Source organism: Callithrix jacchus, chromosome 17, assembly GCF_049354715.1.
Source record: "Callithrix jacchus isolate 240 chromosome 17, calJac240_pri, whole genome shotgun sequence".
Taxonomy (NCBI): domain Eukaryota; kingdom Metazoa; phylum Chordata; class Mammalia; order Primates; family Cebidae; genus Callithrix; species Callithrix jacchus.
In genome coordinates, this window is record NC_133518.1 from 76,696,097 (window position 1) to 76,714,325 (window position 18,229).

General features: G+C 45.9%; 1 long non-coding RNA gene across 1 annotated transcript; it reads left to right on the forward strand.

The window, feature by feature from the left end:
- Positions 1 to 352: 352 nt before the first annotated feature.
- LOC118148843 (uncharacterized) lies at positions 353 to 9,579 on the forward strand. The gene is made up of 3 exons (XR_004735859.3): positions 353 to 429; positions 522 to 669; positions 9,388 to 9,579. It is a non-coding gene; the product is annotated as an uncharacterized LOC118148843 (long non-coding RNA).
- Positions 9,580 to 18,229: the final 8,650 nt, after the last annotated feature.

Genomic DNA, 18,229 nt, shown 5'->3' on the forward strand with positions numbered 1-18,229 from the left:
GGCTGTGGGCACATGCTACCTGTGGTCAGATGCCCACATTAAACCTGCCCTGTAGTTCTGGTAGCTCCTCTTGGGCTCAGGGCCTTTAGAAGAAAGACTGAGTTTTTGGTGCCTTAGCCTCTCAAACCTTCCCCACCCCAACCAAAGGTAGATTTGAGAACTTGGGGCTGTGATGTTTGTTTCATGAATAGAGCATTCCCTCTGTGCCTGTGCCTAGAGACACTAAGATGACTGAAATGTAGTCACCATCCTTAGGGAGGGGCAAGAAAGACAGGCCATAGAGCTGAAAATTACAACACAGTGCAGCCTGGTGACAGTGGAACCCAGTTCACTTGTGGAGAGCACACATGCTGCAGTATCACGAGGCCCATGAAGTGACTAGGCTGAGCCAACCACCCAGGATGAGAGCCAATGCCAACTCCTGTCTGTGTGAGTTTGTGTTATTCCAGGTAATGTCACTGCAAGACACATTAATGTGGTCATTTTCAGAATTAGTTGTTCAGTCTTTGTTTCCCCACTAGGCTGTGAGCTCCTTGCACATGGTCAGTGCTGAGATCCATCAGCTCTGGGAAAATTTCAGAGTAGGAGGGAGCAGCACTCCACGCAGAGGAAGGGGTTCCTGAAAACACTGGATGCAAGAACATTCCCCATGAAGTCACAGCGTGTGAGGTGAAGTGGAAAGGGAGGAAGGGAAGCACAGCTGGGGGATGGACAGGAGAGCCAAGCTACGGAAATTGTGAAGCCTGGGTTGTATCCATAGGGAAATATGGGAATCATTCTATTCGGGAAGGCAGCAGTGAGGCTTGAATCATGATTTAGAAAGGTCTTTGTGGATGCCATCAGAGGACTGATTTAAGGGGGAAGAGGCATAGTGGCAAAGGTTCCTGAGACTCTTCAGGGTCTTGAATAACCATTGTTCTAAAAGAAAGTATAATACCATACTTGTTTGGAAGCCTGGTGTTCTGTAGGCATGAGATTCATTGAACCACCTCCTACCTCAAACTCCAGAGACAGGAAAGTTCCTGGAATGAAAGAGGGACACTCCACATAGGGGTCATGAAGTCATTTGGGAGGAAAGGGTTTAACAGAGTTATAACACAGCAAATTGATACCTTGACCCTGGGGTTCCAAATCACCATCACATGCAGTGAGTCATCAAGATTTGTGAACTTTGTAGAGCACGTGGCTCTGGGGAAGAGGGTCACCCTCACAGTGAACAGAACAGAGCTTGAAGTCATGCCAACCTGAATACTAAAAGAGCTGTGATTTTGTTTTGTGCCCTAGCTCCTAGTTCAGGTAGGATTGGATGGGGGTGGTGCTGGTGAGAGCGAAGCACTGTTGCTCACATTATCTTCAAAATGGATTCACATTCATTAAAATGACAATTCTTTTACAGTCATAATTGATACCTGTTTTCATAATTTCAAAGTAAGAAAAAAATAGCTGGAAGAAAAGACGCTTAAATCAGCAGAGGCAGTGAAATCTGTAGGCACAGTTCTTAGACAATAGCGTTTCATTTCACTGAGTGATGTTCAAAGTAAAATGTCTTGACTGATGTGGATTCAGCACAAGCTGGACAGAAAGGGTTTTAGAAGAGAAAACATTTGAGACCTCAAACCTCTTAGCCCTCAGCTGGAGGAAAAACTCAGAGATGGGCTGAAAGAAGTGGGGTGTGTTCCAAGAGCTATGCCATGCCCAGGAGAATCAGGAGCTCGGAATTAATCTAAATGGACAGAGGAAATACGGAATGGATGTTAATGGATATTTCAATTCAAGATGAAATATGAGACTGAGGAGCATTTCAATATAATATATATTTAATTGAAATGAACTACACATCTTAAATCAAAAATGATGTTAGCATTTCCATGCAGAGTGAGAATTTCTCTGTGACCTTTATTTTCTCTCTCTCTAATGCTTATTTGGGGAGAAAACTGTTAGTCAAATATTCGCTAGATGAATGAATGAATGAATGAATGAATGAAGTTGAAATTGGCAGAGGAGGGTTTCAAAAATGTACTTTTAATAATGCAGTTAATTTCCTCTGCTTTCCAGGTTTTCTACAGTGAAAGATAATTACTTTGATTAATAGAATAAGATGAAAAATTGGGTGGGGGACTGGTTAGGAGCCTGTTCTCTTGGAGGAGTTTCCTGAGGGGAGCGCCAAGGTGCCGTGTTCCCCTGAGCCAGAGATAGTACTCTCCTAACCCTTGAATCAACCACCAGCTGAGAGATGAAGGCAGGTGCTGGCCACAAGGCTGGGGCAGTGAACCAGCTGGGAATGTCTTTCTCTGTATCAGAAGTTGTATGTGGAGCTGGCATTCCAGGGGAGGACACTCAGATGGCCTCTCCCCCAGAGAGCTCACAGTTTGGCTGGGAAGGCTCATGCACCTGACCCCTGTAACTCCAGAAGAATTGTCTGTGACTATGGCCAATGAAGAACAGAGTGCAGGAGGGGAGCTGGCAGCTATGTGGGAAAGATGTCTTTCGAGAAGCCACTGTGGTGACATAAAGTGTGCACCTGCCCATGACCTTTGTCACCGTCAGAGGCGACTGCACACAGCAAACATCTATGCTGTCCCCAGGTGCACTTCCTGGCATTCAGAGCAGAACGTCCATCCAGGGCACTTCCTGGAGGGGGTTCAGGGTGGGCTGGAACTTTCTTGGAAGGGACATGGTTGCATCTGGACTCCTTGGGGTTTGGAGGGTAGGGAGGGGAGATAGGGAGACCTGGACATGAATGCCTGTCAAACTTCGGAAATTGCCTGGGGTGATCCTAAACTGCATATTCCAGCCAGAGTCCCATTCCTAAGATCTTTCTTTTTGCTTTTTTTTTTTTTAGCAAGTTTCAAGTTGATTCCAAGAATCTGCATTTATTACAAGCGCTCTGGGTGCTTCTGATGCAGAGCCTGAGCATTGCGGTTTGGGTGCTGTATTGGTCAAGCTGGGCTGCTGTAACAAAACCCCACAGACTGCAGAGGAGAGAGCTCTCTCTTCCTCTTCTACAGTAACCAATCCTGTCGGATTAGGGCCTCAACCTTAAGACCTCATTTAACCCTAACTACCTCCTGAAGGCCTCACCTCCAAGTCCTATTACACTGGGGTTTAGGCTTCCATCTGTGAATTTTGGCAGGATGTGATTCAGTCCTCAGTGGTACCACTCCTTCAGGAGCATGGGGCCTGCACACCTGGCTGAAGGTGGTGGGGGATGTTCAGTGATCGGGGCCAAAACCCTGGTGAAGGCTCTTGTGCCAGCAGATGACTCGACGTCCATGCTGTCACCCTGCTTCAGATCATCTGAAGATCTGTGTGTAGCAAGTAGGAATTTTACTTCACCAAAATGCTCTGGTGCTAGAATTAGGTGCATACTGTATCTGGCATTTCTCCCCACGTTATCCCTCCCCACTCCCTGCTGTCTCTACCCTACCCGCTGCCAACTGTCCCCTGTGTGTGATGCTCCTCTCCCTGAGTCCACATGTTCTCATTGTTCAACACACACCTATGAGTGAGAACATGTGGTGTTTGATTTTCTGTTCTTGTGTCAGTTTGCTGAGAACGATGGTTTCCAGACTCATCCAAGTCCCGACAAAGGACACGAACTCATCGTTTTTTTATGGCTGCATAGTATTCCATGGTGTGTATGTGCCACATTGTCCCTGTCCAGTCTATCATTGATGGGCATTTGGGTTGGTTCCAGGTCTTTGCTATTGTACACAGGGCTGCAATGGACATACATGTGCATGTGTCCTTATAGTAGAGAAATGCTACATTATTTCTATAAAATTAAACTAAATGGCTCTCTGAGCCCTCATTCCTCCAGGGAATGAGAACACCCCACTCATCTCTGGAGCTCTTTCTCTCTCTACCTCCTCTCAGGAGCAAATGAAGCTCTCCAGGCCAACCTTACCAGTTCTGAAACACTTGGGAAAGGTGCTCTGGCCTTGAACCTCCCCCCACCCCGCCGTCACCGTGGCCATGCCCATCGTCCAGGCCTGCATGGTTTCTTGAAGGCAGTAGGTTATTGCTTGACAAGACATCTTTTTTTCAGGGCCAGGACACCTGGGGCCTACAGTCCAGCTTCCCTTTTATATCAAGAGGCCACGTTGCTCTGGTTCTGCAATTTTCCTTGAACTTTCCCACTACACCTAGCTCAGATTTCTCCCCAGCCAGATTTGACAGGATGCACAAAAGATTTAGGTCTCTGCCCTTTCTTGTTCCAGGCAATGCCCACTTCATCCTTGGACCCAGACAGTTCGTCCTGGCCCACTCCACACCTTCCTGCTCCAGGAGCATCCACACAATCTGTGTCCAGTAGGCCTATGACATGGCAATACTGTCCCTCCCTGGGGATGGGCTTGGGGAAGAATAGAGTGTTAAAGCTGATATTTTGGTGCCTCCTGAAGCTTCAGGATCACTGCTCCTTGGAATTTGGTGGTCTACCCTGATCAAATCCCTGCAGTGTTTTGGTCTTAGGGACTTAGTGTGTGGTATGTGGTATCACTCAGCCCTAGAAGGCAGGAAAGAGCCAGCGGGCATATTTCTTAACCATCTGCAAAGTAACACGGCCAAAAGAGATCCAGAGTGTCTCCACAGGGTGAGCAGGTCAAGGAATGTCAGCACCGTGAGAGACCACAGAGCTCATCTCATTGGCCTCCTTGTTTCACAGATGAAAGCAGAAAGGTCAGAACCAGAGGGTCAGAACCAGAGGGTCACAAAGCGGAAAGGACTGGCCCAAGGTCACACAGGAAATCCATGCCAGGGCAGGAACAGATCCTCAGACCTGGGCCTCCCATTCTGGCGCTGTTCTTCTCATTCTCCCCTGGGGTAGTCTGGTCCCTCTGCTTTAACCAAATCTTGTAATTTATTTGGTTTTGCTAACCTTAAAAATTATCATACATCATAAAACCCACATTACATCTGGAACATCTAGAAACCCTACGAAAACACACAGACACACAGAAACACACACACACACACACACACACACACACACACACACACACACCCGCCCGCCCACCACCACCACTCCAGGGTAACTGCTGCTAACCTTGTGGGGCATGTTCTTCCAGGACATGGAGGGAAAGAAACCCAACTTGGAGCTCCGGCATGCATCCTGGGGAAGCAGCTTTCACACCTCCCTGCCTGAGCATTCTCCCACCGAGCTTGGAATGGTAATGGGTGTCCACAAAGGGAATGCTGGCAGAACACAGAGTGGAGGGAGAAGATCCAGAGACTACGTCAGCAGCACTAAACCTACTATGCTCTGGGGAGAGTCCATAAACCATTAAGAAATACACTTAGTGTGTTTTTCTGAGACACAGGAGCGGTGCATCCTGACCTGGGCATGCCGCAGCACAGGCAGAGAGGGCAGGGCATCTGGGTGTGATGCTGGGTTCCTTCATCAGCAATGGCCTTCTGCAGTCAGCTGTTCTGGGCTATGGAGGGAGGGTGGTGCCACAAAGGATGGTGAGAGCCACGGAGAATTGCACGAACACTAAGAATGATGCCAGCTGATGCTTGTTCTTGTCACACACAAAGAGCCTTATAGGATTATCTTATTAATTCCCAGAATGAAGTGCCAGTGAGGGTGGCTGGGCTGGGGTGCAGAAGAGGGGCTCAATGTGTGACGTGTTGGGGGCTGAAACTGACAGTGTTCACCCATAGATCAGTGGGTAGCAGGGGGAGAGGGGCAATGGTGGTTCCCAGGTTCTGCCGATAAAATTTACTGAATGAGTTCCAGGCCTTCCCCTGAATTTACCTGTAACACATGCCATCAGCTGGGAACCACTCTGGCAAAAAGAAAGTATGTCTGTGTCCTGCAAGCCACAGCTCTGAAGTCAGAGGGGGAGGAGAGCGAGAAGGAGTCTGTTCTCAGGAACCCTTTCCTGCTTGATTCTGGCCCCTAAGCCACATTCTCCCCTCCCCATCTTCTTGATCCGGGTTGGTGGCAGAAGGGGCAGCTACCAGGAGTTCAGGGTGGACCAGTCAGCTCTCAAAAGAGAGAGGGGAAGAAAGGCTCACTTCCTCCAGTTCTTTCTCTGGGAGCAAGTCCTAGGCTGAGCACAGACAGGCCTCAAACAGGCAGACCTCAGAGGCAGCTGCTGCCCTCCTTGCCTTGCAGAGTCCTGACTCATTTATCTGGATAAGTGGAGGTTTGCTGTAATTATCCGTAGGACTTCTCTTCCTCTCACAACTGCACACCCAGCACCAGGAAGGATACTTCAATCCCACATGAGCAGTCCTCTGCAAAGCAGTGCCTGGGGCTGGCAGCTGGACCCCTTAGCATAGAGGTGTAGAGAAGGGATCCCAATGAGGATGGGACCAGCAGATGGACTCCATGAGGGAGGGACAGACATGGACCCAATGGCCGGCAGCACACCTGACCCCCTGACCTGTAAGCCCTCACTGAGTTCTCCCTGAAGCCCTGGGACATAAGTGGCTTTATCTTTCATATTTTAGGGCTGAGAAAACTGAGTCAGGGATGTACGTTTCAAGAGAAAGGTCAAGCAAGATGCTGAAGCAGCCAGTTCTCTGCAAACAGTTGGGTGTCCTGGAGAAATCCATTTAGAACTCACTGCTGGTAGGACGTCTGCCTACAGGCTTGCAGGGGCTGAGTCCTGGGGTGCAGACTCGCCTTTGGGGTTGCTCTTTGGCAGCATCTAAATGTCTTCCTGACAAAGGCATGGAACAACTCTCTTCAAGGAGTGAAACTGGGAGATCCTTGAGGGAACAGGGCTACTCTTATGTCATCTTCGTGTCCCCATCTTGGCTCATCAAAATTTAGTAAATATGCATACTATAAATATGCAATAAATAGTAATAGTAATCAATGCTAACTGAGCTGTGGCTCATTTAATGCTCACAGCCACCCTAAGAAGTAAGTCTTTTCATTACAGTCTCCATTTTTTTAGATAACTGGAGCCTGGAGAGATTGACGACTGGGTCCATGGTCACCCTGTTGCTATTTGGCAGAATGGCTGTGGGACCCAGGCAGCCTCTGTCTGCCATGTTTTCCATGCACAGACAGCCACAAAGAGTCCTTGGAATGAGGGTGCTGTAGGCCTGGAAGCAGGCCGCACACACCCACTCCTAGATACAGTGGCACTGTCTCTAGCTCATTGCACACAAATCTGTCCACTTTTGGTCATTTTAAATCCAATTTCCATTCCATTATTTCATTCTGGGAATGGAATACATAAATATATTGTTGTATCACTTTTCAGGGTTGATGACAGAATCAGTTAGAAATTCCCCACAACTGCTTGAAACAGAGATCCACAGAGGAGTCCCTTAAAGAAGACGTGGATCTCAGCCTGGCCAACATGGTGAAACGCTGTCTCTACTAAAAAAAAAAAAAAAAGCTAGGCATGGTGGCAGGCAACTGTAATCCCAGCTACTTCAGGAGGCTAAGGCAGGAGAATTGCTTGAACCCGGGAGGCAGAGGTTGTAGTGTGTTGAGATCGCGCCACTGCACTCCAGGCTGGATGACAAGAGTGAAATTGTCTCAAAAGAAAGAAAGAAAGAAAGAATATGTGGGTCTCTTTATTGTGACATAGTGTGATATGCAGAAGTTGGTGCTTCAGGGATGATGCCGCAGATCCATGATTCCATCTGCGCTCACGCTGTTTTCATCTTCCGACTCTGCCATCTTTAAGACATAGCTTCTATTCTTTAGAGTACCTCATAGACGCAAGATGGCTATTGGAGTCCCACCCTCACATCTGAATTCCAGGCAGCAAGAAGTAAGAGAAGGTGAAGGATACAAGAGCATATACCCACTGATTTTTCTTCTTCTTTGGCCAGAACTTAGTGAAATTCCATTCCTAGCTTCAAGGGAGAATAGAATTTTCAGTTATTAAAGCTGGGCACTTTGATGCCTCCAGGAAAATCAGATTTCTTTTAACAAGAAAAAGGGGGGAATGTATATGAAGCACACTCTCCGCCCTCTTTGCCACAGCTTTGCTTCGCCTTGGCCTGGCTTTGGTCTCTGTAGCCAAAGGCAACCCTGGGAAGCATTTCCACAGAAACTAAGCCGTAAGTGACGTCCGCTATCAGAAATCTTTAAAAAAAAGTCTGTCACTGTTCTAAACTTTTTCTCTTTCAACAGCAGTCTTAACCGCACAGCTCTTCTCTAGGCGACCTCAGGTAGGAAAGCAACTGGGCATGTGGGAAATAGATGCCTCTGGCTTGGCTGTGCCCTTTGATGGCTGTGAGCCTCAGGGAAGGGAAATGCATGTAACAGCCAGTCATAGAATATTGATGCTTCCTGATGTCACCAAGCCAATGCTCTTACTGCCTGTCTTAGTCTGCTTTGTGCCGCCATAACAGAATATCCAAGAGTGGGCAATTTATAAAGAACAAATGTATTTCACTGCAGCTCTGGAGGCTGGGAAATCCAAGATTAAGATGCTGTCATCTGGTGAGGGCTTTCTTTCTGTGTCATCGCATGGTGAAAAGGCAGAGAGAGAGAAAGGCCAAAGGGGGTTGAATTCACCCTTTTGTAAGGGCATTAATGTCACCTGTGAGGGCAGAGCCCTCGTGGCCTAACCACCTCTCAAAAGTATGCGTTTTAGTACTGTTACAGTGGCAACTAAATCTCAACACAAGCTTTGGAAGGGACAAACCATAGCATTGCCATTGTCTGGGACCTTATTACTCAAATGGGGTCCGTGTACCGACAGCATTGGCACCACCTGAGAGCTGCGACAAAGTCAAGATTCTCGGCTCACCACAGATCTACTGAATCACACTCTGTGTTTTAACAAGATCCTGGGTGAATCATGTGCATGTTAAAGTTTGACTTCCCTAAAGGGCTGGGGCCTGTATCATAAGTGAGGTGACAGGAGGCAGGTGAGCCTACCTGAAACACTTCCTCCAGCCTGATTTAAGCATCAGGAGAAAGCCACACTCCTGCTCTGGGCTCAGTCTTTCCACCTGTAACATGAGGAGTCTGGCTCAGATTCCTGCTTCATAAATTGTAGTGTTGGACCCGCTTTCATCTCATCAGCTCTCAATGCTCTGTGTGCCCTGGAGTGAGAGAAATCAAAGTAACTTAGGCGACTGGTTCCAAGGTCCCAGACTGTGGTGTGAGTGATGGGAGACGGCTGATCCCTGCAGCTCTGTGACCTGGGCTGAGTGGAGGTAAGCTCTGGAAGGCTCAGTGCCTGGCAGACCACAGGGTCAGGGAGCAGCGAGTGTGGTGAGCTGAGCAGCCAGTACTGTCTGTGCCTGGGCTTGGACTGGAGTGGGGATCAGGCTTGGGGATTCCTCCAAGCCTGGTACTTTGCTGGAGCTAGATGGGTACCTGAAGACAGAAGCAGGAGCTGCAGGCGGGGACCTGGGGATGGCTCTCGATGGTGCCTTCCATATTCCCTTCTCTCTCTCCAGGGTAGCTGGGCACACCTGAGGTGCATCAGTGAGCAGCGAGCACACCAGAGTCGACATCTCCTGCATTTTCAGCAGCAGAAGGGAGTGCAGCCTACTTCACCAGTCTGCTTGCCACCGAACACTTGGCTGTTAAAAAAGAGCCCTTTAAAACCGTTTGATGTTTTGGACTAAATAAAGCTATGCTCCCACTCCAATTGAGCTTATAATGGAGTCTAATTTTATAAAGGAGCCAATTAATGGCTTTGTAAATATAAATGAAAGGATCCCTGCCTTTTCTCTTGACCAAAAGGCCACAGAAGTAAGTCCTGTAAAAATGTCAAATTTTGCTCTAAAGAATGGCAGGACTTCCTCAATGAGAATAACAGGAAATGACTCACAGAGGGCACCCTGAGGCCGCACAGCCATACAAAGGGCCCCCTGTGTTAGTGCCTGGCTGCTGGCCCTGGCCAACTGCAGAGAGGAAAGTGTCCCGCCCACGATGGGGGACGCTGCCCATCTCCTCTAGGCGGGGCTCCTCAGTGGGGCCCCGGGGACTGCTGGCATGCTGGCTTGTAGAGATGAACAATACCGTGAGGCTGAGAGCTGGAGAGAGTCAGGATTTGGTGCCTCAGGGAAAACTCATCTGGAAATAATGCTAAATTACTCACACAGAACTATCAGTCTAGGGACTGTTACCTGTACTGGTCTCTCTCTAGCTCTCATCTCCATCCCACTGGACGACTTAGGTAGGGTTCATTGCACAACAGGTGGAGTTCCAGAAGATGCCTCTCCTAATTTCTTGTGGACTAACTCAGGCCTGAATCTTTTATTCTGCCATCTAGCTCCGTGTCTGCCTTCCCTTTCCTTCTCTTCTTCCTTTTCTCCTCTAACCCTTTGGCTCTATTCCCTCCCGGGCCCCCGGCTCTGCCCTTTCCAAGACTCTCCTTGAGCATGGGGGCGCCTCCTTGGACCTCCCAGATCTTCAAGTGATGAGTCGGAAGACATTCAGAGGGAAGACACCGTGCAATCATAGCACTGTTAAAATGTTGAACTTTTTCTCTTGCACTGGTTAAGTGACAGCCATGGTGAGCCTCTATATGAATCAGAAAGCAGAGTCTGTCTCAGATGGTTCAGGAAACTTTAGTAAAGTGACTATTTCTAGAAGTATAGATGGAATTACATTAATTGTCTACTGCTACGTAACGAATCACCCCAATACATTACAGCTTAAAGCGACAACTATTTATTATCTCTCACAGTTTCCAAGAAGTGAGAATTTGAGAGTGGCTTAGCTGGGTGGTTCTGGCTCGGGGTCTCTCACAAGGCTGAAGTCCAGCCGTCTGCAGGGCTACGGGCATCTCAAGTCTTCTCATGATGAGATGGGAACTGCAGGATCTGTTTCCAAGCTCACTTTGGGGATTGTTGACAAATTTCACTTCCTTGCTGGCTATTAGTTAGATTTCTTTCTTTCTTTCCTTCTTTCTCTCTCTCTCTCTCTTTTTCTCTCTCTCTCTCTCTTTCTTTCTTTCTTTCTTTTTTGCCATGGGGGCGTCTCCACAGGGCTACTCACAACCTGGTGGCCTGCCTTCCCCAGAGTGAATGATCCAAGAGAAAGCAAGCCAGAGGGTAAAGACAGAAGTCTCAGTCTGACACCCCCATCACTACTGCTGTCTGCCTCAAACCAAGTCATACGAAACAAACCAGGGACAATGTGGGAGAGACTATTCAAGGGGGATGAATAGCAGGAGGCAAAGACCCGCAGGGGCCATCCCGGAGACTGGCTACCCAGGAAGTAAGGATGTTAGGCACTCAGAGACTAGCAGTAGCTGGAGACCATTTCCATCCTTAGACAGGAAGGGGAATAGGGAAGACAGCGCTGCTAGAGCCCAGGAAAGCTGGAACAATGAAAAAAAGAGTGCAGGACAGGATTTGTAGTGCTGGAGGAGCTGCCAAAAACACAGCCTGGAGCAGCGAGGAAGCAGGGAGGGAGCAGGGAGCAAGCAGGGAGCGAGCAGGGAGGAAGAACCCTGACTGCTTCTCTTGCTTCCCTTCCATTGACTGAACCCAAGCGGAAGTCAGGCAGCAAGGGAGCCCAATTGATGCAGCCTGAAAGAATCTGTCTCTCGGGACATAGGTCAAAGAAGAGAAAAACGGGTAATGGGTCTGAGGTGGGAGTGTGGGTAAATGGATTCCAAGCAGCACCCCTAAGTGTTCCCTGGCTGCCCAAGCTGCCCTGGCTCCTCTCCGGATGCCCCCACCCCCAATATGTCCTGGGATCCAACCTCTAAAGGGCCACACCCAGCTACATCTCTCATCCAGCCCCCCCTCCCAACTGCCTTCCTTTGGCCAGTCTCAAGGACCCTCTCTAGCACTCAGTGGCATTCTGTCCTGTTCGGTCAGTGCTCAAGCTTCACCAGAGATTAAATATTTTTAAATATTACCTCTGGCAAGAACAGACAGCAAAGGAAATGATTTTAACCAAAGCAAAGAAGGATGGACCAACCAGAGTCAAATGAGGGAGTTTGGTCTTGAAATGGGGAAAACCCATGTTTCACACTAAAGCAGCCTGAACCAGGGCAGAAACAGGCTCTAAGTCCCATGAGGAAGGGTTCCCCTGGCTGAAAAGAGCTGCCATGTTGGATTTGGAACAAATCTCTCAGCACCACCAGCATTTTATCTGTGGTTTGGCATGCTTCGTGGGGGTCGCAGTGGTGGGGTGGTGGGGAGGGGCCAGGTCAGCACACGAATCCCATGTTCCCAGACAGAACATCCTCTACACCTTTGCTTCAAAGCTGTTCCCTACATAGCAAAAGGCGATGTCGAACTTGAGGGGTGACAGGAGTTTCGCTATCTCAGTCCACTCAGGGTGAAGTTAGGCAGGGAAGCTTCCCAAGATTGAGTCCGGAGCTGCACTGGGACTCAATGAGAAGGGTACGAGCAGCAGAGGACATTCCAGTGGAGGGGACTGTTGTGAGGAGAATGCGGAGCAGGCTGGGGGCCGGCAGAGCCTGAATGGGAAGCAATGAGTCAGTGGATTAGAGGGAAAATGTCCATCATGGCCTGCAAAAGAAGACACAAGTGGCCTCATTCGTTCTCTCCCTGTGTGCTGCCTGAGCCATTTATGCTAAGTCCGAGGCCAGCTGTGGCACATCTGGGCCAGTTGATGAAAAGTCTGCAGTGGTGGGTGGAGTTGGATGCCATCCAGGAAAGGGGGCGGGGTCACTATAACCTGTCCTGTACTTTTGAATGATTATTTGCACATCGATTGTAAGGTGTTTACTGTCTAAGTGAGCATAAACCCATCAAGAATTTCTCCATCTTTTCCAATGCCTCCGATTTTTTGGCATTTCTGCCCTGGCCATTCCTTTACAGACCTCCAATCTGGTGTGTATCCCATTCTTGCTCTGCTCACCCAGAGGTAAGGGCTCTTGAGGATGCATGAGCAAAGCACACACCTCAGAGAGCATTTGAGTCAGCATTTCCATTTTATTAATATCCAAATCAGGTCCAGAGAGGGGATGGGCCTTGGTCAAGGTCACATAGCAACTTGGTGGAACAGCAGGGACTGTAAGGAGGGCAGGGAGGTTTTCTCAGCATGGAGGGGAGGGAGCAGAAAAGTAGCTGCAGGCCCCAGTGGCTCTGAGAAAAGGCTGCTTGGGCTCATCAGAGCCTTCTTAAGTGTAATTGACTTTTAGGCATTAAAGTTTTACCAGAATGAGCTCACACAAGGTCTGTAGGGAGTGGGAAAGTGCCTGGCGTTTCCTGCCTCCTGGGCCAGTGTCTGTGTGGAAAGGCCCTCCTCCTGGCTACAGGATGTGGCCCTCTCCTGGGAGGGAGAAGAGGGGTGAGGTCCTAGGAGATGATGCAGGCTAGGCATCAGAGTGTCCAGTGCCCAGCTGGGCCTCACCAATGCTGGTAGAAAGATGACTGGGGTTTAGACCACCCACCCAACAGCCATCAAGCAGTCAGGCTCTGTGCAGTGAGGGACTACTGCAGGGGTAGGGAAGAGGAAACAGAGAACTCAGTCCCTTCTCATAAGACACAGCCCTCTCCTCTCCTGACCAATCTCACTCACTGGTTTGTCCCTAACTGTCCTGCCATCAACCATGAACCTAGTTTCAATCACTACCAATCTCTAGACATCAGTGTTCTTATCTGTATAATGAGAAGCTGAGCCAGGCAATGTCTTGAGGTTTTCTGAGCGTTGCCCTTCCCTAGTGAGGACGTTATCTTCATTCTTAGGCCGGCGGGTGCCAAGACATAGAGTCTTGCTAAGTGGAGCAGCTGCAGCCCCTCAGTAGACTTCAGAGCTAACTGAAGGATGCTGAGGTTTACCAAGACTTCCATTTAGACCCCCAGACCTCAAGGGCAGCCTTTCTGTTACAAGTTTGTTGAAGTTGGCACACCGTGAACGGCACACGTTAAAGCATACAATTTGATACATTTTTACCTATATTATTCACTTGAGAAGCCATTACCACGATCAAGATAGTAAACACATCATTATCCCCAAAACCTTCCTCCTGCCTCTCCATCCTTCTTTCTTATCAATCCCATCTTCATCTCCAGTTTACCACGGATTTACGTGTCACCACTGTTCAGTTTAGCTTTGCTAGGATTTTAGATATAAATGCAATCATTCGGTATATACTTCTTTCTGTCTAGTTTCTTTCACTCAGCATAATTCTTTTGGAAAATCACTCCTGTCATTGCTATCAACTACCAATATTTCATTCCTTTGTGTTTACTAGGTAGTCTAGCATTGGATGGATATACCACAATTTATTTATCCATTCACCTGTTGCTGGACATTTGGGTTGTTTGCAGTTTGGTCCATTAAACCAAAGTTACTGTTAGTGTTTGTGCACAAGTCTTTGTGTAAGCATATTTTCATTTCTAGTGGGTAAATACTTGGGAGTGGAATGGCTGAGTTGTGTGGTTGGTAGGTGTACGCTTAACTTTACAAGAAATAAGGAAACTGTTTCCCAAAGCGGCTGAGCTTTTTACCAGCAATGTATGACAGTTCCAGTTACTCAACATCCTCAACAAAACTTGAGAGTGTCAATTTTTTCTTTTCTTTTTCACTAAAGTCCACTTCGTTGTTTTCCTTCTTCAAAAATTAGTACTTTATATGTTGTACTTGAAACACCGCATATTCTCACTCATAGGTGGGTGATGAAAAATGAGAACACATGGACACAGGGAGGGGAGTACTAAACACTGGGGTCTATTGGGGGGAAAAGGGGAGGGCCAGTGGGAGGGGGAGGTGGGGAGGGATAGCCTGGGGAGAAATGCCAAATGTGGGTGAAGGGGAGAAGAAAAGCAAAGCACACTGCCATGTGTGTACCTACGCAACTGTCTTGCATGCTCTGCTCATGTACCCCAAAACCTATAATCCAATAAAAAATTTAAAAAAAAAAAAAAAAAAAAAGAAGTCTTGCCAACTCAAGACCATTCCCCTGTGTTCCTAATAGAAATTTTCAGTTTAACTCACATTTATATATAATCTAGTTTCGTTATTTTTTATATATGATGTGAGGTAAGGATCAATGTTCTGTTCTTCTTCTTCTTCTTTTTTTTTTTTTTTTTGTATGTGAGTACCCAGTTATTCTAGAACAGTTTTTTGGAAATGGTTTCCACATAGAATCTCCTTGACATCTTTGTTACGTATCAATTGAACATATATGTTGGTTCTATTTCTTTTCTGGACTCTGTTCTGTTCTGTTTCATGAAGCTATTTATTTATATTTGTGCCACTGATTACCACAGCTGTATAATATATCTTGAAGTCAGGTAGTGTTGACCTCTCCAACTTTTTTCTTGTTTTTCTAAGTTCTTTTCACTATTCTATTGTATTTTCATATAAATTTTAGGATCAATTTATTAATTTCTACAAAAAACTTGTAGGGACTTTGGATTGCTTTGGGGAAAAGGTATGTCTTAACAATATTGCGTCTTCCGATCCATGACCATAGTACTGTCTTCTTTAATTATTCAGATCTGTTTAAATTTCTCACAGCAGTGTTTTCTAGTTTGCAGTAAACAAGTCTTGCACCTTAGTTGTCAAATTTATTTCTAAGTATTTTGTATTTCCCCATGCTGTCGTAAATAATATTTTAAGTTTTAACTTACAGCGGTTCTTTGCTAGCATACAGAAATACAATTAATTTAAAAATAATGATTTTGTATCCTCCTGCCTCCCTAACCTCACCTTGTTCTGTAGATTCCAGAGGACTGTCTACATGGTCAATTATGTCATTTGCCAACAAATACAGTCTCATTTATTTTCCAATGTATCTGGATGGATGCCTTTTCCTTTTTCTCGCCTTATTTTCCTGGTTAGAATTTCCTACGCAATGTTGAGTAGAGGTTGCATGAGCAGCCTTCCTTGCCTTGTTTCAGATCTTCTGGGGGAAAAAACATCATCACGTAGTTAGTTCTCTTTGATTTTATGCCCTTTGCCAGGCTGAGGAAGGTCCCTTTTATGCCTAATTTGCTGGAATCCTAGAGCATGTTTTTAAAACTCAGGAATGAATATTAAATTTTGATAAATGACCTTTTTTTCATCTTTTGAGATAGTCAGATGCTTTTTCTTTTTTAGTTCATCAGCATGGTGCATTACACTGATTGATTTTCAACATCAGACCAATCAGGTATTTCTGGGATAAATCCCATTGATTGTAATGCATTAAAAATATATTTCTGGATTCGATTTGCTAAATTTTGTAAAAGATCTTTGGATCTATGTTCATGAAGCTTATTGGCTTGTAGTTTTCTTTTCTTGATATGTCTTCTTCTAGTTTTTACATCAGGGTAATGCTGACCTCATAGAGTGAATGGAAAATATTTCGACCTCTTCAATATTTTGGAATAGTTTGTGTAGAACTGGAATTATGTTTTCCTTTCGTGTCTGATAGAAGTCATCATCTGAAGCTATCAGGCCTGGAGTTTTCTTTGTGGAAAGAATTTTAACTAAAAATTCCATTTTTGACCTAGATATGGTACTATTGAAGTTATTTCTTCTTGAGCAAGGATAGTTTATGTCTTTTATGAAATTTATTCACTTCATCTAAGTTGTTGACTTTATCAGAATAAAATTGTTTGTGATAATCCCTTATCATGTTATTGTCTGTAGAATCACCCACTGATTCTACAGACAATAATATGATAATAAGGAATTCATTCTACTCTCATACCTGGTATTGGTCATTTATGCCCTTTCTTTTTTAGCTAGAAATGTATCAGTTTTATTGATTGTCCCAAAGAGCCATCTTTTGGTTTTATTGATTCTCTCTATTATTTTTCTCCATTCCATTTCATTAATTTCTCTCTTATTTTTTATTATCCAATATTTTCTGTTTGGAAGCATGTTTTTGGTTTCCAGTTTTAGGGATTTTTCACATATCTTTCTGTTAAAGATTTCTAATTCAATTCCATTGTGATCTGACAGTATTCAATTCCATTTTGTAATTTGAATATTTCAAAATTTATTGAGACATTTTATGGTCCTATCTTTGTCAATTTTCTATAAGTACTTTAAAAATGTGCATTTTTGTTCTTAACTGAGTTCTATAAAAACCAATGAGATCAAGTTGGCCGATAGTTTTGTTGAAGTCTCCTATGTCTTTTTATACTTTCACCCAGTCCTGGAGTGGCCACTCTCAACTCCAGGCAGGGCATTTCCCTCATTTGGTGTATCCCCTGATTGGTGGTCCATCCCTTGAGGTTCTGCTGCCCTCCCATGGAATAATAGTAACCTCTCTTTTCAAACTTCAGTGTGAAAGTGGATGATCCAGAACCCTACTGAGACCTTCATTTAGATCCGAAGCAATTTTTTTTTCAAGTATTGCTCTCTAAAACATTAGTTTATAAGAAAAACTCTGTGGAAGTCTAACTAGGGCTCGTGAATCAATGGAATATGAGCCATCAGTGTGATTTGGCTCCAGGTGTATTTCCTATAGTTCTACGACTCCAATATACTTCCTATACTTAAAGTATAGGAAGAGCTTAGAGTATAGAAAGGGGACAGGGGAACTTGAAGCTGCATTGACACAGCTGACACAGTGTTTTTACTTAGCCCATACGCTTATTCAGAGTACCTTGAGTTGGGGGATTGGTGCGAATTAAAGAAAGCTAAATTAGTATCTTCAGGATGCCTCTTGGGGACACTGCCATCTCTGAATTGTACAGTTGTAGTCTACGTTAATAGAAGTCTGTTGCCCGAAAGGAAAAGATGTTCCACTGCCCGCTGGGCACCTGGTTTTAGAGGAGATAGATGATCCATAGTTTGCCTGGAGAAGAAGGGGGAGAATGGAAAAAGGACGGAAGCTCTGTCAAAATATTAGGGAACCAAATACATCTACAGAACTGATTGTGTTAAACTTGAAAAGGGAGCACAGGGTCTCCCCAGTGTGAGTTTTCACATTGTAAAGATAAGTTTAAAAACATGCATTATCTTGAGACAAAAAGAAATGAACAGAAAAAAGTTCGCAGACACTACCAGGAAAACGCTGTACCTTCTGTTTATCATCAAGCACATTATCTCTTTTTGCCTGAGGGGCAATGCAGTATAGTGGTTAATAGCTTAAGACCTAGAGCCAGGATGCTTCGGTTTGAATCCTGACAAAGCCTCCTACTGGCTCTCAAAGAAGCCTCTTATTTCCTGTATATGCCTCAGTTTCCTCACCTGTATAACAAAAGTTAAAAATAGTTTCTGCCTAACAGGGATGTTGTGAAGAGGTAATGCTGGTAAGTGCTCAATAAATGTGAGCTCTTGTTTTCCCAGTGCCACTTTGATTACTCCTTGGTTATCAAGGGACAGGACTGCCCATTCAATGACCCTGGAGGATCTATCTGGGCTGCC